Genomic DNA, 23,256 nt, shown 5'->3' on the forward strand with positions numbered 1-23,256 from the left:
AATTCCACCGAAGCTAGAAAATGGCTCGTGACAGTTGCTGTGAGAAAATACACACCGACGAAATGCAACGACGCAATTAAACTTGTATACATAAACGAAACCAACGAAGGTTTTGTGAAAGAAAACTTTGTCTCTAGTGCACTGTACAATTATATCTTTTAATAGTTGTGCCCTTTCCCTATTTCGAGAATAAGTCATTTTCAAGCCCTTATACAAGAGCATTATGCAGTACTTCGTACGTGGTGTGGCATACGATCTAAAAGTGGTGGTGTTGTGGTGGTGGTTAGTGTTTAACGTCCCGTCGACAACGAGGTCATTAGAGACGGAGCGCTAGCTCGGGTTAGGGAAGGATGGGGAAGGAAATCGGCCATGCCCTTTCAAAGGAACCATCCCAGCATTTGCCTGAAACGATTTAGGGAAATCACGGAAAACCTAAATCAGGATGGCCGGAGACGGGATTGAACCGTCGTCCTCCCGAATGTCTAAAAGTCATTAGATATCTGATGCCATACGTGAAATAATGCAACTGTATTACAATTGTAAGTAGGCTGTTTAAGTTTTTATATTGGTAACGCCACGTAGCGCTCTGTATGAAAATCACTGGCTGTGCTGTGTGCAGTCTGTGGCTGGTCCAGCATTGGTGGATGTGGCGAGACAGATGGCGGAGTTTTGAGAGCGGATGATCCGGACGTGTGTCCATCAGAGAGAGTAAATTTGTAAGACTGGATGTCATGAACTGATATATATATATTATGACCATTAAGGTAAATACATTGTTTGTTCTCTATTAATATCTTTCATTGGCTAACTATGCCTATCAGTAGTTAGTGCCTTCCGTAGTTTGAATCTTTTATTTAGCTGGCAGTAGTGGCGCTCGCTGTAGTGCAGTAGTTCGAGTAACCAAGATTTTTGTGAGGTAAGTGATTCGTGAAAGGTATAGGTTAATGTTAGTCAGGACCATTCTTTTGTATGGATTTTTGAAAGTCAGATTGCGTTGCGCTAAAAATATTGTGTCAGTTTAAACACAGTCATGTCTAATTTTTCTAAGGGAACGTTTCACAATCTAAGAACGAAAACATCTCCCTAGAACAGCGGTTTCCAACTTGGTTGTAATTAGCCCCTGAGGGGTAAAATGAAATTTTTGAGGAGTAAAAAATAAAGGATTCGATTCTGTTGGAGTCACGAAACTAAATTATTTTCAGATCATTATTATTATCACAATTTTTTAAGATTATACTGATTATATAAGTAGACAATAATTAAAATGGTTCAAATGGCTGTAAGCACTATGGGACTTCACTTCTTAGGTCATCAGTCCCCTAGAACTTAGAACTACTTAAACCTAACTAAGGCCATCACACACATCCATGCCCGAGGGAGGATTCGAACCAGCGACCGTAGCAGCAGCGCGGTTCCGGACTGAAGCGCCTAGAACCGCTCGACCACAGCGGCCAGCTACCTCCAAATCTTCTATTTCAGTTTTAGTTAAGTGACCCTGTCCGGTCAACAATTTTCCATCTTCTAATTTTTTTCCTCTCATATCAATAGCTAGTTTTCTCAGCCTTGTTCGCAAACGTTTTTGAACATAGCCTACAAGTTCTGTTTTCCTAATTATGGCATCTCCATGTGTCTTAGAGTTGACAGTGGGTGGGTTGACAGTGGGTGACAGAAATGTGGGCGGGCACATAAAAACTCGTGGTAGGAAAATGCTCGAAAAAAATTTTTTTGCAGCAAAATCCTTTTCAGAGAACCCAAATAAAACCGTAATCTATCGAAATACGATGAAAATCGAAAATAGATTTTTTTCGACCTGAACCACGGTGTGGTCCCCAAGGGACGACGTTGATGTGCTGAATGCCGTAGGTTCCAAACTCAGCAAATAATATTAATTGTTTTAAATATCTAAATCTAATAAAAAGACTTCCGTTTATATATTTAATCAATTAAGGTGGTTTAAATGTAAATTTTTATTTCTAATACCTTGCTGCTTCGTTTTCATCGATACACTGACTTTTCTGTTTGCTCTTATTTTTCTTCTTATTATTTTGTTTTCATTTGGAATCTGCCTGTGTCGCGTACAGTTCAAAATGGTTCAAATGACTCTGAGCACTATGGGACTTAACATCTGTGGTCATCAGTCCCCTACACTTAGAACTACTTAAGCCTAACTAACCTAAGGACATCACACACATCCATGCCCGAGGCAGGATTCGAACCTGCGACCGTAGCAGCAGCGCGGTTCCGGACTGAAGCGCCTAGAACCGCTCGGCCACAACGGCCGGCGTCGCCTATAGTTACCGGGTAATGCAGCAACTCCTGTGGGCGGTGTGAGGATAGTTTCAGATAAGCAGTGACAGCTAGAAATTACAGTTTCCTTCTAGTGCTGAAACTGAGATTTTTCTCTCTCCTACAGGTTAGTCTGTTACGCTGTGAACAAAGCGATCGCGACTTTAGTTCTGCCGCAGATTGCTATTCGCCGTTTTCTCCGATACATCGCACATCACAAGGCTATGGTTAGCTTAGGACACGAGTTTGAATTCGGGACTGCAAAACGCATCGTCTGCCGCAGTTGTCACTGGACACTGGAAAACAGCTCTCGACAGACAATCCCGCATTTCCGTCACACCTCGCGCCGTTCGCGTTACACGTCAACAACGTCTGCCAAGTTACCATACCACGGCGTGTTCGTGTGTCGCCTGTAGCCGAGCGGTTCGGCAACCGATGTGGCAACACTGTAGCAGCAAGTGACGCGCTCAACTGCCCAGTAATTTTAATCGCACTATAGGTACACGGGGAAACACGCCTTGACAATGATCGTCATCGAGGGGAAGCCGCCGGCATCAAACAACGCGTGTGCCGGTATGTGGGCGTGGCGCGGAGCGTCGCATTGTATCGCGGTCGGCGAGACCGCACTCGGGTCAGGGGTCACGCCTGGGTCACGGGGCGCCCGTCAATGCTGCCAACCTTTCAACGCGAAGGGCCGAGTCGTCGACGAACGCTACCCCGACGTCCCGATAGCAAGACAGGCCGCAAGGTGGAAAAACAAATTACCCTTTCTTGCTATAATTCGCAAGTTCACCTGTTGCTCACCATAGTGCGAGTAACCGGCCCTCTAAAACTCGTCTATTTACTCTCGCAGGACATGCCATTGGTTTCCAGTACCTCAAACTACACACCACCCCCCCAAAGTCCTTAAACAACCGAACGCCACGTACAAAACAGCTACAAATGTCAAATTGTTTTACAAATGAGGTCATACGTAAAGTTCAATTATTAGAGGTTCCTCTTGTAGCGTTGCTCTTGCGGAGAGGGGGGGGGGGCAAAAAGAGAAAGATTTGTTATTAAAATTATTATTTTTTTTTTGAGAAATGTCGAAAAAGTTGTAATGTCAAATTGTTTTACAAATGAGGTCATACGTAAAGTTCAATTATTAGAGGTTCCTCTTGTAGCGTTGCTCTTGCGGAGAGGGGGGGGGGCAAAAAGAGAAAGATTTGTTATTAAAATTATTATTTTTTTTTTGAGAAATGTCGAAAAAGTTGATATTTTGGTGGGCCACTTGGCAACAAAATGGCTCTGAGCACTATGCGACTTAATTTCTGAGGTCATCAGTCGCCTAGAACTTAGAACTAATTAAACCTAACCTAAGGACATCACACATATCCATGACCAAAGCAGGATTCGAACCTGCGACCGTAGCAGCAGCGCGGTTCCAGACTATTTTTCATTGATACTTTCTGACAGATGAAAACTGTGTGACGGACCGAGACTCGAACTCGAGACATTTGCCTTTCGCGGGCAAGTGCAAAAGGCAAAGGTCTCGAGTTCGAGTCTCGGTCCGGCACACAGTTTTAATCTGTCAAGAAATTTCATATCAGCTCACACTCCGCTGCAGAGTGAAAATCTCATTCTATTGTTAATGCCCGAGGCAGGATTCGAACCTGCGACCGTAGCGGTCGCTCGGCTCCGGACTTTAACGACTTGGCAACAGAACCAGGGATTGATTACACTGTTATAATAACATACGTTGAGCATTAAATACCTGGTTGGATTATTTTGAACAAGAGCAGCAGATTGATTTATTTGAGATTATTCGGAAGAAACATTATCATTTCTGTGCATTTTTATACTCGTGATGTAGTCATATCCGAAACAACACTAAGGGACCAGAGGATTTGTAGACTTTAAAAGAAATGCAACACTACACAATTCAGAAAAATGTGCATTTTTATAGTCGCCATGTAGTCATACCCGGAACAACACTAAGGGACCAGAAGATTTATAGACTTTAAAAGAAATGCAACACTACAAAATTTAAAAAAAAAGAGCTGATTCAGAAATAATAGGAAAACGATAATGTTCCTTCTGCCTCATGCTGCGTTCGGCCCATCAGCGTGATCGAAATTTCTGGTGATCAACTAACACAAAATAATTAACATTCAAGTAAACGAGGAGATAGAAATCATCTAGGTTAATTTACTAAAATAAGCACACGTTTTTTAACGGTACGTACATTTTCACATTAAATTACAATAGATGACCATTGTGGTTAAATACTTTATACATAACAGTCAAACCGAGCGAGGTGGCGCAGTGGTTAGGCACTGGACTCGCATTCGGGAGGACGACGGTTCAATCCCGCGTCCGGGCATCCTGATTTAGGTGTTCCGTGATTTCCCTAAATCTCTCCAGGCAAATGCCGGGATGGTTCCTCTGAAAGGGCACGGCCGACTTCCTTCCCAGTCCTTCCCTAATCCGATGAGACTGATGACCTCGCTGTCTGGTCTCCTTCCCCAAAACAACCCAACCCATAACAGTCAAAATGTCCTCTATTCGTAATCAATTACAAGAAACTACATGTTTTCTGATTGTAAAAATAACAATTAGCATATTTACTGAATATTTTCACACAGAATATAAGATACCGATGCGGAAACGCAGCAAGTCCGCGTCCGCCTTTCGTGGAATACAGACAGTAAAAGGTGAGGCGCCCAATGCCTCCTTTGTCTTCAAACCACGGAATTCTTTTTTATGTGATTAATCGATACATCTACATAGAGATTTACAGGCACCGCGCAAGAACGGCACTCATGAAGAATAATAGATTCTGTCGCTGCTATGCGATGGTTCATTTCCTTTACTTTACGATTGTTCGATAACTTTAGGCCACCAGGCGTTTACTATTGAGCGTATATTAATGTTTGTGAGGGGAGAACTACTAATATCACACTGTCTCTTAAGCTTGCTGCAGTTATTTACTAAGGTGGTACCTGTTCTTTCGGACATGTCGCGCTATGCTGTGTGTCCTCGGTGGCTCAGATGGAAAGAGCGTCTGCCATGTAAGCAGGAGATCCCGGGTTCGAGTCCCGGTCGGGGCACACATTTTCATCTGTCCCCGTTGACGTATGTCAACGCCTGTAAGCAGCTAAGGGTGTTCATTTCATTGTAATTACTGCAGTTAATTGAAGATAATTATACGTCAGCCGCGTTTCGCTTTTATTTACACCTGCTGTCGTCATGCTGCGAACTGGATACAGACGTGTGTACATAATTCTCTTTGTAATCTAAAACAGTCCGCCTGCTTAGGCCATGCAAGCGGGCCCCGGTTCGATTCCCGGCTGGGTTAGAGATTTTCTCCTCTCGTGGACTGGGTGTTGTGTTGTCCCGATCACCATTTGATCCTCATCACCGGCACACAAGTCGCCAATATGGCGTCGACTGAAATAAGACACGCACTTGGCGGCTGAACTTCCCTGGATGGGGCCTCCCGGCCAACAATGCCATGCACTCATTTCGTTTCCATTCAATCTAAAATAACCAAAAGTGTACAAACTCATGGCACAATTCGAAGAGTGACCACAGAAGATGCTTTGTAAATAAAAATGGTACGCGTCTGGTGTAAAATCCTCTTTAATTAATTGCGTAAGCTTAAGTAGGTGGAACGAATAGTAATCCATTTATAACAGCTGCTGCGGAAGATGCCAATGCAAGTATAACGTGTTAAATATTCGAAGTTAACATGTAAAACCTTTATTGTCGAAGACATTGTAGTTTTGCACGCATCTCAGTTGTTTACGACGTCATATCTACTAAGATGTGCGTCGTACAACGATATGAGTAGATACCACAGCACTAAAAATTTTTAAATTCGGTCAGTTGATATATTAAGTGAAGCAACCGCTATGGGATCCCGCTGACCACTATAGCACTTTAGTAATATCGAGTGCAGATGATGATAGTACACTACTGGCCATTAAAATTGCTACACCACGAAGATGACGTACTACAGACGCGAAATTTAACCGACAGGAAGAAGATGCTGTGATATGCAAATGATTAGCTTTTCAGAGCATTCACACAAGCCGGCCGAAGTGGCCGTGCGGTTAAAGACGCTGCAGTCTGGAACCGCAAGACCGCTACGGTCGCAGGTTCGAATCCTGCCTGGGGCATGGATGTGTGTGATGTCCTTAGGTTAGTTAGGTTTAACTAGTTCTAAGTTCTACGGGACTAATAACCTCAGCAGTTGAGTCCCATAGTGCTCAGAGCCATTTGAACCATTCACACAAGGTTGGCGCCGGTGGCGACACCTACAACGTGCTGACAGGAAAGTTTCCGACTGATTTCTCATACACAAACAGCAGTTGACCGGCGTTGCCTGGCGAAACGTTGTTGTGATGCCTCGAGTAAGGAGGAGAAATGCGTACAATCGCGTTTCCGATTTTGATAAAGATCGGATTGTAGCCTATCGCGATTGCGGTTTATCGTATCGCGACATTGTTGCTCGCCTTGGTCCAGATCCAATGAATGTTAGCAGAATATGGAATCGGTGGGTTCGGGAGGGTAATACGGAACGCCGTGCTGGATCCCAACGGCCTCGTATCACTAGCAGTCGAGATGACAGGCATCTTATCCGCACAGCTGTAACGGATCGTGCAGCCACGTCTCGATCCCTCAGTCAATAGATGGGGACGTTTGGAAGACGACAACCATCTGCACGAACAGTTCGACGACGTTTGCAGCAGCACGGGCTATCAGCTCGGAGACCGTGGCTGCGGTTACCCTTGACGTTACATCACAGACAGGAGCGCCAGCGATGGTGTACTCGACAACGAATGACAAAACGTCATTTTTTCGGATGAGTCAAGGTTCTGTTTACAGCATCACGATGGTCGCATCCGTGTTTGGCGACATCGCGGTGAACGCACATTGGAAGCGTGTATTCGTCATCGCCATACTGGCGTATCACCCGGCGTGATGGTATGGGGTGCCATTGGTCACGTGTCTCGGTCACGTCTTGTTCGCATTGACGGCACTCTGAACAGTGGACGTTACATTTCAGATGTGTTACGACCCGTGGCTCTACCGTTCATTCGAGCCCTGCGGAACCCTACATTTCAGCAGGATAATGCCCGACAGCATGTTGCAGGTCCTGTACGGGCCTCTCTGGATACAGGAAATGTTCGACTGCTGCCCTGGCCAGCACATTCTCCAGATCTCTCACCAATTGAAAACGTCTGGTCATTGGTGGCCCAGCAACTGGCTCGTCACAATAGGCCAGTCACTACTCTTGATGAACTGTGGTATCGCGTTGAAGCTGCATGGGCAGCTGTACCTGTTCACGCCATCCTAGCTCTGTTTGACTCAATGCCCAGGCGTATCGAATCCGTTATTACGGCCTGAGATGGTTGTTCAGGATTTGTGCATGCAAATTGCGTAAAATGTAATCACAGTCAGTTCTACTATAATATATTTGTCGAATGCTGCTTTTCTTGTTAGTGTAGCAATTTTAATGGCCAGTAATGTAAATTAGGAGACGAAACACGTAAAAGAGATGAGTTTTGCTGGTGGTGGTGGTGGTGGTTAGTGTTTAACGTCCCGTCGACAATGAGGCCATTAGAGACGGAGCGCAAGCTCGGGTGAGGGAAGGATTGGGAAGGAAATCGGCCGTGCCCTTTCAAAGGAACCATCCCGGCATTTGCCTGAAACGAGTTAGGGAAATCACGGGAAACCTAAATCAGGATGGCCGGAGACGGGATTGAACCGTCGTCCTCCCGAATGCAAGTCCAGTGTGCTAACCACTGCGCCACAACCACTGCGCCACCTCGCTCGGTATTGAGTTTTGCTGTTTGGGCAGCAAAATACCTAACGATGGCCGAAGTGGAGAGGATGCAAAATGCAGACTGGCAATGGCAAGAAAAGCATTTCTAAAGAACAGCATTTCTGAAGAAGAGATTTTTTGTTAAATGTAAAAATTATAACAAAGAAAATTGACAATTTTTCACATTATTTAGAATATATATTTACATAAAATACTACAAAAATATGTATTTTTATATGAAACAGAATTTCGTATATGACTGACTTTGTTACAATTTTTTATCTATAACAAAAAAAAAATTATTTACATGAAAATCCGTATGAGTTGTTATGAATAACTATGAAATAAAGTTCAGAGAAAAGTAATAAAAACATCGAGATTTGTCAATGACACTGTAATTCTGTCAGAGACAGCAGATCACTTGGAACAACAGTTGAATGGAATGGACATTGTGTTGAAAGGAGCATGTAAGGTGAACATCAATAAAAGCAAAACAAGGATTATGGAAAAGTTGTCGAATTAAATCATACGATGCTGGGAGAATTAGATTAGGAAATGAGGCACTAAAATTAGTAGAAGAGTTTTGCTATTTGGGCAGCACAATAACCGTTGATAGCCGAAATAGAGAGGATATAGAACGCAGACTGGCAATGACAAGAAAAGTGTTTCTGAGGAAGAGAAATTTGTTAATATTTAATATAAACGTAAGACTTGTACCAAAACGGAGGCATTTATGAAACTTACTACTCTAACAATAACAGTTGCTTCATTGGTCAAGGCCGCGCGGCTCCATCCTTCCGAGGTTCGAGTCCTCCCTCGGGCATGGGTGTTGTCCTTAGCGTAAGTTAGTTTACGTTAGACTAACTAGTGTGTGATCTTAGGGACCGATGACCTCAGCAGTTTGGTCCCATATGCTCTTACCACAAATTTCCAATTTCATCGGGCAATTGGAAAGCAATTTTAAACCGTGATGCAAGGAACATACAGAACCACAAACGAAAAACACAGGAACTGATTCTCCTTCACAGTTCACCTCTTCTCACACAAAATGAAGCGAGCGAGCTGGCGCAGTGGTTAGTACACCTTTTGGACTCGCAGCTGTTTATATATTTCCCCACTCGTTTCTCTTACCAGCTTCTATTGGTTTCGTGCATTAAGTTCGCACCGTTTTGCGTAATTTTATTTAACACAACAGATACTTTAGTCATTAGTAATATATTTTCCTTCATTATTTACAACAGTCTGCCAACGCTGGGGTAACTTCTAGATTCCGCGACTGTAGAAATCACGTGCTTTATAGTTGAAGAATGCATCGAGCCATGTTCGGAGCACATTTTCTCCCAGAAAGAAATTTCCTTGAAGGTTATTCGACTTTTCTTTTTTCAGTCATCTGTGTCACGACTGCTTAGATCCGGCCCATCGCAAATTTCTCTCCCCCCTCAGAGTAGCACCTGCAACTTTTGTCCTCAGGGTAGATCATCCTTGAATGAGATTTTCACTCTGCAGCGGAGTGTGCGCCGACACGAAACTTCCTGTCAAATTAAAACTGTGTGCCCGACCGAGACTCGAAGTCGGGACCTTTGCCTTTCGCAAGCAAGTGCAGGAGAGCTTCTCTGTGAAGCTTGGAAGGTAGGAGACGAGGTACTGGCGGAATTACAGTTGTGAGAACGGGTCGGGAGTGATGCTTGGGCAGTTCAGATGGTAGGGCACTTGCCTGCGAAAGGCAAAGGTCCCGAGTTCGAGTCTCGGTCCGGCACATAGTTTTAACCTGCCAGGAAGTTTCTTCCTGTCCCTTCTTCTTGTCAGTATTTTCCACACGTTTCTATCTTCGCCGATTCAACAAAAAACATCCTCATTCCTTATCTTATCAGTAAATCTTATTTTCAACATTCTGGCATTCTGAAGATGGCAGGGGTAAAATACAGGGAGCGAAAGGCTATATACAATTTGTACAGAAACCAGATGGCAGTTGTAAGAGTCGAGGGGCATGAAAGGGAAGCAGTGGTTGGGAAGGGAGTGAGACAGGGTTGTAACCTCTCCACGATGTTATTCAACCTGTATATTGAGCAAGCAGTAAAGGAAACAAAAGAAAAATTCGAAGTAGGTATTAAAATCCATGGAGAAGAAATAAAAACTTTGAGGTTCGCCGATGACATTGTAATTATGTCAGAGACAGGAAAGGACTTGGAAGAGCAGCTGAACGGAATGGATAGTGTCTTGAAAGGAGGATATAAGATGAACATCAACAAAAGCAAAACGAGGATAATGGAATGTAGTCAAATTAAATCGGGTGATGCTGAGGGAATTAGATTAGGAAATGAGACACTTAAAGTAGTAAAGGAGTTTTCTATTTGGGGAGCAAAATAACTGATGATGGTCGAAGTAGAGAGGATATAAAATGTAGACTGTCAATGACAATGAAAGCATTTCTGAAGAAGAGAAACTTGTTAACATCGAGTATCGATTTAAACGTCAGGAAGTCGTTTCTGTAAGCATTTGTATGGAGCGTAGCCATGTATGGAAGTCAAACGTGGACGATAAGTAGTTTGGACAAAAAGAGAATTGAAGCTTTCGAAATGTGGTGCTACAGAAGAATGCTGAAGATTAGATGGGTACATCACATAACTAATGGGGAGGTATTGAACAGAATTGGGGAGAAGAGGAGTTTGTGGCACAACTTGACTAGAAGAAGGGATCGGTTGGTAGGACATGTTCTGAGGCATCAAGGGATCACCAATTTAGTATTGGAGGGCAGCAAGGAGAGTAAAAATCGTAGAGGGAGACCAAGGGATGAATACACTAAGCAGATTCAGAAGGATGTAGGTTGCAGTAGGTACTGGGAAATGAAGAAGCTTGCACAGGATAGAGTAACATGGAGAGCTGCATCAAACCAGTCTCTGAACTGAGGACCACAACAACAACAACATGCAACACTGGGGTGCTACTCCAATATCTGTTCCTCGAGATATTTAAGTCTCATCTTTATCTACGACAGTGGTGGAAGTTAAATGAATGAATTAAAATTTGTGCTATGGTCGGGACTTGAACCAAGCCCTCCTTACCTAGACGCTGGTACGCTAGTCATTACACCACCATCACAGCACAGCACTGTAGCCTAGTTGCAATCTATCCCCTCCTTCCTACTTGCAGCTGTTGTCCACAGTAGTATTTTATGAAGATTTGAAAGGACCGAAGATAACAAAAAACTTTCGAGTTCGCTTATCTTTTCACGTAGAGTTGACTCCTTCTTGTCTAGAGGTCCGAGTCTTCAAGCTGAAATTTTCCAATTTTAGATCCCCTCTGTCTCACTCAGCGGAGACAACAATATTGCAAAGCGTTTTCAATTTTTCTTGACAAATGAATTTTTATATTATTTTCGATTATTATTTCATAAATGAATCGAGAAATAAACAAAATAAACAGTACCAGATTGCGTTATTAATACCAGAAATTTTAAGTGTGACAAATAATTCGTAATTTCAGATGTTTCTAAAAAGAAAATAATTTTAACTGTACATTCAGAGGTAGCGATTGTAACATCGAAAATAAAGTAATTCCCTTTCGTAAATTTTAGCTTGAAATATAACATCCTGTATATAAAATTATATGAAGCAACTGAGATTGAAGTGACCTGTCGAAAATTCGAAAAATAATAGTGGTATCGACAACCACTGTTGAGGAAAAGTAATGCTAGAGGAGTATGTCCTGTTACATAGTCGAGTGCCCTCAATAACACATACTTCAATTCATATCTCTAGCTTATTTTTCCCTTCTTAGATCATCGCTGCACCATAGGTAAAATTTCGAACTTAACTATCCTTGCCGGTATTCCAGTTCTAATGGCCAGAAGTGTACACAGAACACATCTATCGGGCGATCTTTCACTCAAAAGGCAGATGCTATTAACGCTCTGACAGTGAGAACTAATTCGATAGAAAAAACGTACTGCAGCGCAATTCCATTAACCTCTGCCGGTCCGCCGCCTCTGGCCTTTTGAACAGGCCGGTCCAATTACCAGAAGTAGAGCGACACCATTGCGCTATCTTTCGGCAGAGCGGCAGTGTCTCCGCCGACAGATTTTCCGGTCGCGTCTTCCTCTTTGAAAGGCAGCAGTCGATGCAATTAGGAGCGACGCGCGGCCGTAAGGGGACCCCACGGCAACTGATAAAGAAAAAAATTGTCTTCCCTTCTCCCGCTGTGCGAACTTCTGACGATGAGGCACGGTTGGGAGAAAAAGCGAAAACTTCGGAAAGCTGTGAGATCGTGTGGAAAATGAAGGGGGCCCTTGTAGAAGCTCCGGTGCACAAGAAAGCGACTCATACTAGCGATAATGTTGCCAAGAAAAGGCACACTTAACTTGCACACTGTTGTCGGAAGTCGAACAAGGGGCATCCTTGATGAAATAGCATTCTTTATCAATGAAACAGCACCTTCAGAATGTGGAATAATATCAACAGGTGTGCCACAGGGATCAATATTGGCTCCACGTTTGTCCTTCTCATATACATTGATGAGCCGAAATATTACGACAACCTACTCCATAGTTTCTTTGTCCAACCGCTCGTTAACAGACAGATCCGTAACTAAAGACTGGAAAATTGCTCAAGTAACACTACTACCCAAAAAGGGAAGTAGGAGTCATACGCTCAATCACAGGCCCATATCAAATGGTTCAAATGGCTCTAAGGACTATCGGACTTAACAGCTGAGGTCGTCAGTCCCCTAGACTTAGAACTACTTAAACCTAACTAACCTAAGGACTTCACACACATCCATGCCAGAGGCAGGATTCGAACCTGCGACCGTAGCAGCAGCGTGGTTCCGGACTGAATCGCCTAGAACCGCGTGGTCACAGCGGCCGGAAGGCCCATATCAGTAACGTCGATTTGTAATAGGGTTTTGGAAGATATACTGTGTTCGAACATTATGAAGTACCTCGAAGAAAACTATTTATTGACACGTAGTCAGCACGGATTCAGGAAATATCGTTCTGGCGAAACAACAACTAGCTCTTTATACTCACGAAGTAATGAGTGGTATCGAAAGGGGATGTCAAATTGATTCATTTTCAGATTTTCAGAAAAGGCTTTCGACACCGTTCCTCACAAGCGTCTTCTAATCAAAATGCGTGACTTTGGAATATCGCCTCAGTTGTGCGACTGGATTCGTGATTTCCTGGCAGAAACGTTACATTTTGACGTAAAAGACGGAAAGTCATCGAGAAAAACAGACGTAATATAATATTGTTCCTGCTCTATATTAACGGCATGGGAGACAATCTGAGTAGCTCTCTATTTACTGTCGTGTGAAGTCATCAGATGACCGAAACGAATTGCAAAATGATTTAGATAAGATATCTGTATGGTGCGAAAATTGGCAGTTGACCACGAATAAGGTAAAAGTGTGAAGTTATTCACATGAGTACTAAAAGAAATCCGCTAAATTTCGGTTACGCGATAAGTCACACAAATCTGAAGGCTGTAAATTCAACTAAATACTTAGGAATTACAATTACAAATAACCTAAACTGGAACGATCAGATAGATAATGTTGTGGGCAGAGCGAATCAAAAACTATGATTCATTGGCAGAACACATAGAAGGTGCAACAGGTCTACTAAAGTCCGCGTCAGTAGCTGAGTGGTCAGCGTGACGGATTGCCGTCCTCTGGGCCCGGGTTCGATTCCCGGCTGGGTCGGAGATTTTCTCCGCTCAGGGACTAGGTGTTGTGTTGTGTTCATCATCATTTCATCCCCATCCGGCGTGCAGGTCGCCCAATGTGGCGCCGAATGTAATAAGACCTGCGATATGGCGGCCGGACCTGCCCCGCGAGGGGCCTCCCGGCCAATGACGCCAAACGCTCATCATCATCATCATCATCAGGTCTACTAAAGAGACTGCTTACACCACGCTTGTCCGCCCTATTCTGGAGTATTGCTGTGCGGTGTGAGATCCGCATCAGGTGGGACTGACGGATGACATCGAAAAAGTACAAAGAAGGGTAGCTCGTTTTGTATTATCGCGAAATAGGGGAGATAGTGCCGCAGACGTGATACATGAATCAGAGTGCAATTATTAAAACAAAGGCACCTTTTTCGTTGCGACGGGATGTTGTCATGAAATTTCAGTCACCAGTTTTCTCCTCCGATTGCGAAAAAATTCTGTTCGCACGCACGTAGATAGCGAGAAATGATCATCACGATAAAATAAGAGAAATCAGGGCTCGCACGGAAAAATTTAAGTGCTCGTTTTTCCCGCGCGCCGTTCGAGATTGGAGCGGTAGAGAGACAGCTTGAAGGTGGTTCATTGGAACCCTCTTGCCAGGCACTTTGTTGTGAAAAGCAGAGTAATCATGTAGATGCAGAACGAAATACGTCACCGATCCTGCGTATCATGGACCCGACGGTTTGTTGTAGGTTTTGTAACGGCTCCATGTAAGCCGCTGCATGGCGCGACCCCACAACTAAAGACACCTGAGTGACCTTCCGACACTCAGGGAAGAGCCTGGTGATAATTAGTAAGATAGGGTTATTTAAATATAGACGATCATTTTAATATTAGATATGGCAATTGTCTGCACGGTGTGAATGCGAACGTATGATGAGGTATGCGTGAGATGTGCTATAGGCATAGTGGAAGTGTAGCCAACCTCGAATCTAGTAGAGCCCGACTGCCCTGGACCAGAGAGGCATAAGCTCCACGCGCGTCATTAGCGCTCGTTAGGTTGGCAAATAACCGTGTGCGGTATCTCCGAGTCCCTGCGGCCACGATGTGTGGACCCGCACGAGGGAGACCGTATCGTCGTTGTTGCTGGGAAGACCTGGGTGAGTAAGCACGCTCTGCTCTATCGCTAGGATAGTTAGCGAAGATTTAGAATTCCATGTTCACTTTGAACTTGGGAGCAGCTTCCCTGCTGAGGAAAGCCACTATGGTATTTCCTAGTATCATCTCATTTCTTTTGCCAAGTAATTTCATGGGAATTGTGTTCACTGCACTTGGGAGTGAACAGGCGCTCATAGCCGAGTAATACTCAGAATTGCTCAATTTGCATTTCAGTGTGACTGTGAAGTGTATATGCAAAGTGTATTTTATTTAAATGTGTTTATTGACTCCCGATTGTGGAGAGATTGGTCACACGTGGTCCGCAGACCCCGTGCATTTCTTGGTGAGAAGCTTCAGCTCGACGTAATCACATTTCGTGATCGACCTGGATCTTCTACGTAAATTCACGCGTGTGATTTAATTGTTCCTTCATAATATCCAGTAAAACTCGCGGAGTTAGTTAAACGTGAAGACGGGACTTGCCCGAATTAAAGTTACAGTTGGAACCATGTGCTCTCTCCCAATGTTGTCCCACTTGGTGTATGGGAACCTTCCTCTTTTATCTGTTAGATAAAATGAATAGAGTGAACGTTAGTGTGTGTGTGTGTGTGTGTGTGTGTGTGTGTGTGTGTGTGTGTGTGGGGCTAAATGATGATAGAAATGTGCAGGCGGTAGTCATTGTCGATTCACGACACATGTTAGCCGGATGTTTAACTAAGTTTACTTAGATATTATACTATTTGTATCACGCCAGCATTCCGTGATAAGTGAGAGGGAATATTTGAGATGGTAATGTTTATTGAATAAATGTGATTGTGTTGTTATATAAATATGTTACAGTGACTTCTCCCAGCCACACCATATTCCCTTATCATTTCACAGAATATTTGGTACGCGTATTTCAGTTAATCACCTGTCTATGTCCCACTCATGGGCATATTTCATTTTATAAACTCTGTAAGGTGGTATTAAAACTTCATTATAATAATATTCTAATTCTAACTTGATCAAAACCACCGAATAAAACCTTAGTTTGAGTATTGATGCTTGTTGCAGCAAATGGCCGCCGGCGTCTTCTATAGTACAGGTCCCATTTATAAAATTGAGGATGCCTGCCGAGGGTGCGGAAAGCAAGCTTCGCTATGTCGATGATACTTTCGTCATCTGGCCCCACGGAGAAGAGGAGTTACAGAACTTGCACAAGCACCTTAACCAACAGCATAGGAAAATTCAGTTTACAATGGAAACAGAGAAGAATGGGGTGCTGCCTTTTCTCGACGTGGAAGTTTATCGAAAACCTGATGGTAAACTTGGCCACAAAGTGTGCAGGAAACCAACCAATACGGACAGGTACCTTCACGCCTCCTCCCACCATCACCCCACGCAGAAGAAGTCCGCCCTGCACACGCTAACGAAGAGAGCGTACAGGATAAGCGACGAAGAACATCTGAAGACAGAACCTGAACACCTCAGGTCCATCTTCGGAACTAATGGCTATGGGAAGCAGATGATAGACAGCACCATGTCGACAAGGGAGAAGACTAATAGGGAAGAGGAGAAGGAGGCACAGAGCATTGCTGTGTTACCATATGTACAAGGGGTCACCGAACGTATTGGCAAAATTCTACGAAAAGCCGACATCAAACCAATTTTCCGAAGCGGAAACAAAATATCAGACATGCTCGGTGCTACCAAGGATGCAGTTGACAAACTACACACAGCTGGCGTGTATGAAATTGGTTGTGCGTGTGGATTAGTCTACATAGGTGAGACGGGACGTCCGATTAGCACAAGGCTCTCGGAACATGAAAGATATATCCGCCTGAAACAACACACTAAGTCAGCAGTGGCGGAACACCGAGACGAGTGCGGGAAACCAATATTTTTTCAAGAAGCCCGCGTCCTGGCGAAACAGCCTCTCACTTTCAAAAGAAGGATTAGAGAGGCGATAGAAATAGCCAAAAGACCCGCCAACATGAATAGAGAGGACGGGTACAAGCTTCCGAGGTCTTGGCTGCCTGCAATAGCAGGGCTACGGAGCGGCGGCAGAGCCGTGGCGGCCCATGCAGACACGCGGAGAGCCGCAGTAGTGGTCGCGAGCACACAAAGCAATGGCACGCCGCAGCCGGCTTCTGGACAGCATGGAAACAGTGTGACGTCACGGCCATCACCTGTTCGCTTTTCGTCCGTCTCCTCCAATGGGGTGGATTAATATAAAGATCAATAGAAAACAGCTACTTCAGCCAATGACAGATAATAAAGGAAACACCAATAAAGCATACCTTTCACCCCTCCTCCTCCTCCTTTTACAGCCAATCAAGTAACGACACGGTTTTCTCGTGCAGCTATTTAAGGAACCAAGTGTGTTCATTTAGCAGTTAACGTAAGGCCCTGATGAAGGCTAGCTGCAACGCTGGCCGAAACGTTGGCGCATTTTAAATTATGACGATGCGGTCTGATACCCTGAAGAATTTTATTGAAGAAGACAACGGCCGCGGAAGCCTACGCTTACAAGTATCATGCAGTTTGTGGAGGTATGTGGTATTAGATGTCTACCCACAGGTCATAAAATTCGCGTAAACAACGGGCCGCTCCTTTGCGTGTGCAATGATGGCGCTCGATAGCGATGCAGATGTGTTTCTTAGGATCTAAATCAGGCGAATTCGGTCGCCGAGGCACTATAATGCTCCTCAAACCTCTGTAGCACGGTTCTGGCTCCGAGACACGGACAGTTATACAGCTGTAAGATGAAACCGCCGTCAGGGAAGACATCAAGCATGAAGAGATGCAAATGGTTCGCAGCTGTCAGGGTGTCTGCAATTACTACCACAAGTCCCAGGCAAGCGCAAGACAATGACTCCACATAGCATATTAATACAGCTCCCACCAGCGTGCGTCCGTGGCGCGCTGCACGTTTCGAGGCGCCGTCCACCCCGATGACGGCGATTTTGGAGACGACCATGTAGCAAAAATGTGGTCCACCAGGAGAACCGACACGTTTCCATCGTTCGACGGTCGAACCCGGTGGTCCCGTGCCCCTTTCGGGCGTAATTGACGATATCGTTGGATCAACATGTGAGTACGTAGGGGTGGTCTGCTAGAAGAGCTCGATGTTCAACATTGTGCTCCAAAACACTTGTGTGTGCACCAGCACTGTGCTATTTCGGCAACGATGCCACAGATTATCAACTACTCTACTTCACAGAGCAGCCAAGCCTCCGAACCCCACGCTCTGTGAAGAGTCTTGCACGTCCAACCATTTAGCGTCTAGTGATAATCCAAGTGCCCTCGTAACTCTTTCTGCAGATGCTCACGGCAGTAGCACGTGAACATTCGACCAGCTCCTCCGTTTTCGAGATGCTCGTTCACAGGCTCTGCGTAATAGTAATCTGCCCATTGTCAAAGTCGCTTATCTCGGTGGATTTCCCCATTTCCAGCCCATTTCTTCTCTAGGGTGATCCCCCATCCCTGTCTGCTCCGCTTAAATACTTCGCGTCAAGTGCCCGCAACTGACTGTAAGTTACTTGACAAAAACAGTGAAGCAGGCAGAAGGCTAGGAGGAAACGAAATGGAACTTCACGGGTTCAGAGGGCGTGTTATATTATTTCTGTGATTACAGAATCCGGTGAAATTTACGCGGAACGTGGGCAGTGAAAGCCTCCTCTGCTCTGGATCCATGCGCTGATTAGGTTGCGAAGGGTGTCGTATAAAGCCATTGTATCGTCCTCTCAGTCAAGCTGGCCCACATCTGTTTTAACTGATCTTTGATATCCCAGATACTGGCGCTGCAACACAACTGATGCTTGAGCTGCTCTCACTCATGTTCTTTTGGCAACAGATCTGGGGATGATGCTGACTATAGGAGCATATCTACATTATACACACCGTTCATTCAGACAGCTGCCATATCTGCATGTGCATTGTTCCCTTGAAAAATGACCTCATAATAACTTCGCATGAGAGGCAATACATGAGTACAGAATGTGTGTGGAGGCACATTGTTCTCTTGAAAAATGACATCACAGTAATTTCGTATGAGAGACAAGACACAAGGACAAACATGTGTGGAGGCGCATTGTTCTCTTGAAAAATGACATCACAGCAATTTCGCATGAGAGACAAGACACAAGGACAAAGATGTGTGGAGGCGCATTGTCCTCTTGAAAAATGATATCACAATAATGTCACATGAGAGGCAATACATGAGGACGGAATATGACAGGAGGCACATTGTCCTCTTGAAAAATAGTCACATGAGAGGCAATATATGAGTGCAGAATGTGTGTGGAAGTACATTGTCATCTTGAAAAATGACCTCACAATAACTTCGCACAAGAAGCAACAAATGATGACAGAATATGTGTGGAGGTGCATTGTCCTCTTGAAAAATGACATCACAATACAGTCACATGAGAAGCAATATATGAGAGCAGAATGTGTGTGGAGGCGCATTGTCATCTTGAAAAATGACCTCACAATAACTTCACACAAGAGGCAACACATGATGACAGAAAATACGAGGAGGCACATTGTTCTCTTGAAAAATGACATCACAGTAATTTCGTATGAGAGACAACACACGAGGACGAAAATGTGTGGAGACACATTGTCCTCTTGAAAAATGATATCACAATAATGTCACATGAGAGGCAATACGTGAGGACAGAATATGACAGGAGGCGCATTGTCCTCTTGAAAAATGACATCACAATAATGTCACATGAGAGGCAATATATGAGGACAGAATATGTGTGGAGGCATATTGTCATCTTGAAAAACGACCTCACAATAACTCCGCTTGAGAGACAACATGCAAGGACAGAAAGTGTATGGAGGCGCATCGTCCACTTCAGAAATGATCTCACAATAACTTCGCACAAGAGAAAAACAAACAAGGACAGAAAATGTGTGGAGGCACATTGTCCTCTTGAAAAATGACCTCACAATAACTTTGCACGAGAGACAACGCGGTAGTACAGAAAATGTGTGGAGATGCATTGTCATCTTGAAAAATAAAATTACAATAACGTCACTTGAGAGGCAAAACATGAAGATAGAATATGTGTGGAGGCACATTGTGCTCTTGGAAAATGATATCACAATAATGTCGCACGAGAGGCAACACATGAGGACACAATACGTGAGGTGACGCATTGTCCTCTTGAAAAATTACATCTCAATAATGTCGGACTTGAGGTAACACATGAAGACAGAATATCTACATGACATACTGACGTACTGTCGGAGTTCCCTCAATCACTGCCAGCTACAACAGCAAGTCATACCAATGACATCTCATACCGTGGCACCAGGTGGAAGACCGCCGTGTGTCTTCATATCACTGGTAGAATGGGATCTCACCCCAGGTGGCCAACGTAGTCACCGACGATAGTGATCGAGGGCAGTGCAGAACCTCAATTCATCGCTGAACACAATGCGGCACCATTGATCAGTAATCCATACTTCGGCGTCACTGCACTATTCCAAACGCAACCGTTTCGGTTACGGACTTGACACACTGTGCATCAGAGGATAACTCCTGAGCCTGGTTGATGCTAGTCTCTGATGAATAATAGAGCAGGATGACATAATGTTTCAGGGAGTCCATTACTTGTTCTCGTGTGCCAGGCGCATATGTGGCGAGGCTACAATGTTCTCGGTGCACCATGTGGCGATCTTGTCTCGTGGTGGTCAGACGTTGTCGAGCGGAACTTGACGACAAACAGGCCTGCCCAAAAGATTCTATGCAGTCCAACATCGAACGACGTTAGATCCTAATGTCCCACGAATCTGGGTACTGCGGCCAATTGGAGATCCACAATGAGATTCCTTTCAAACAACATCAGATGGTGGTAACGCTGTCCGAGTACATGGCATCTCCGCGTCATTCGCAGTGATCGCTGAACACCTGACGCTGTTCAAGTCCCTAATATACTCTAAACACTCTGCGGTCTGTTCTGTCACAGACAACTCCAACTCTTAATCATTGCCGGCCAGAGTGGCCGAGCGGTTCTAGGCGCTTCAGTCTGGAACCGCGTGACCGCTATGGTCGCAGGTTCGAATCCTGCCTCGGGCATGGATGTGTGTGATGCTCTTGGGTTAGTTAGGTTTAAGTAGTTCTAAGTTTTAGGGGACTGTTGACGTCAGATGTCCCATAGTGCTCAGAGCCATTTCAACCATTTTTCTTAACCATTTACATAGCCACTGACGGCGTGTACATCCGCATGTTTACGTTGACATTCAGGCACGTCTTGTGGGTGCTTGACTTGTTTAGTCATGCAGTCTACATTGATGAGCACCTTAACTGAAAGTCCCACATTATAGATCTACTTAAATATGAGGAACGCTCAACAAGTAAGGTAACATAACTTTTTTCTGAAGGCACATGGGTTTTTCTCCGGATTCCAATACACCGAAGCCCTGTTGTCCAACACAATCTGCTCACTGGGAGCCCCACCTCACAGGCAGCCCCTGTATGCCCGTGTGGTACGTCTCTACTAAAGTGCGCGTCATTTACGACGGCAGCCGAGTTTAGGTTCGTTCTGCGCATCTGACGTCACAAAACACAGTCGGCCAATGAACAGAGAACGGCGTTGCCAGAGCTCGACTGCAGTGCAGAGCACGGACGAGTGTCTTCAGTTTTGGAAACGTTCAGTCATAAATAAAGTAATTGAACAAAAGCAATGTTTTGATAGGAGACTTTCTTTTGTAGAAAGTTTGGAAAAAGCATTTTTTATACCAATTGCTTCGTATTCTATTAATTAATTAAACCAAACAAGCAATAAGCCTCCTAGTTCAGGCGATAGCAAGGAAAGGTGTTTGTATCATTCTCACGAACCGCTTTTTCGCAATAAAGAACAGCAGTAATTGTTTATTTCCTATTGTACTTCGACGAAACGTGAGTAATTCATAGTCATACCAACAGTGTTATTTTGCGTGAAATTTTAAAGTCCTCCGGGAGATATATTGAACGAAGAGCTGCGTTAGCGTAATGGTTAAAGTGTATGCCTGGTAAGTGAAAGGTTCGGAGTTCAAATCTTGTTCGGTACTCAATATACTTTATTTAAAAACAATACTGAAGTGTCTTACTTCATGAATTTTATTCGTTTGAATGTAATTTTTTGAAATTTCTAGTGGCAACTAAAAACGACCATACGGAAAGTATACGCTATGGACTTTTACCTCTGCGTTTCGTGCAAATGGTTTACTACATCTAATGCTGCACAATAACTGCGTTGAACATCGAAACAAAATAAGTCATTTATGGGGGGAAGATATCAGTCAAGAAAATGTGTAAAAATCATATTATTGGGCCAAATAGTTTTTGTGAAATCGAATGATAAAGTGTGTCAAAGCAGTCGGAACACCATGTGTCTGCACAGGCGAGCAGTGCAGTGACAAAATCGCGCCAGCGCGGAATGCGGGGAGCACGTCTCTGTAGCAGCGAAAGGGTTAATGCGGCCGTGGTGGCTTTACTTCATAAACTGCGCGCTCCCCCCTAAACGTAAGTTTGCCAACTATACTGTACTATGGCGCTGCTTCTCTTGGCGCGTACAACTGGCAACGCAGCAATCTCCCGCGTCTGGGCGGGCATGCGCGAACCGCCAACATAAAAGAATTGAACTATAGTCGCCGTTGGAGTGACCTCCCCATCATCCACTTACTGCTCCCCGCGGAGTTGATCCTTTATTGGGCCAAAGACATGGAAGCCACGAGATCAAGGCTCTAGGCCGGATGAGGAAGAATAGTTCGATGTAGTTTTGTGAGCACCTCCCGTGCTCGCAAACGTATGTAGGTGTTACTGTGGAGAAGGAGATGTTAGATTGCATTTTTGTGGTGACAGACATGTTGAAGTGGTTTCTTCAGTTTCTTGGTGACAGCACAGCACACTTGAGAGTTGATTGTTGCACCATCAGGGAGGACTTCAGACAGAATAATCCCTGCAGAATCCCGGACGACCGTCACCATGACATTACCAACTGGGGGTGCGGCTTCGAACGTTATCTTCGAAGCAGACGTGGCGTGGAGCCACTCCATAGATTGTCCGGTAGTTTCCCGTTCGAAGCGGTGAAACCAGGTTTCATCGCCTGAGACGATGGTTGACAAAAAAAATATTGTCACGATCAGCCTCGTAATGTAGAAGCAATTCCGCACAGATGGTCCTTCGTTTACTCCTTATGCACTTATGTTAGGTTTCGAGGAACCCACACACCTCTGAATACCCCAACTGGTGGACGAGTGTGTCAGCACTAACATCAGATACAGTGACTTCAGCAGTGACTTGTTTGATTGTGTGCTGTCAGTCACCTCGAATGAGAGTGTCCACACGTTCCAGTACCG

At 44.5% G+C, this 23,256-nt stretch overlaps 1 protein-coding gene and 1 non-coding gene across 2 annotated transcripts in view; one reads left to right on the forward strand and one right to left on the reverse strand.

Moving 5' to 3' along the window:
• The window catches only part of LOC124553492 (protein PRRC2A-like), a 1,723,518-nt gene that overhangs the window by 1,144,908 nt on the left and 555,354 nt on the right, over positions 1-23,256 (reverse strand). The gene's annotated exons all lie outside the window — the stretch shown is intronic.
• Trnat-ugu lies at positions 5,302-5,375 on the forward strand. Its single transcript has one exon. It is a non-coding gene; the product is annotated as a tRNA-Thr (tRNA).

Source organism: Schistocerca americana, chromosome 11, assembly GCF_021461395.2.
Source record: "Schistocerca americana isolate TAMUIC-IGC-003095 chromosome 11, iqSchAmer2.1, whole genome shotgun sequence".
NCBI lineage: Eukaryota > Metazoa > Arthropoda > Insecta > Orthoptera > Acrididae > Schistocerca > Schistocerca americana.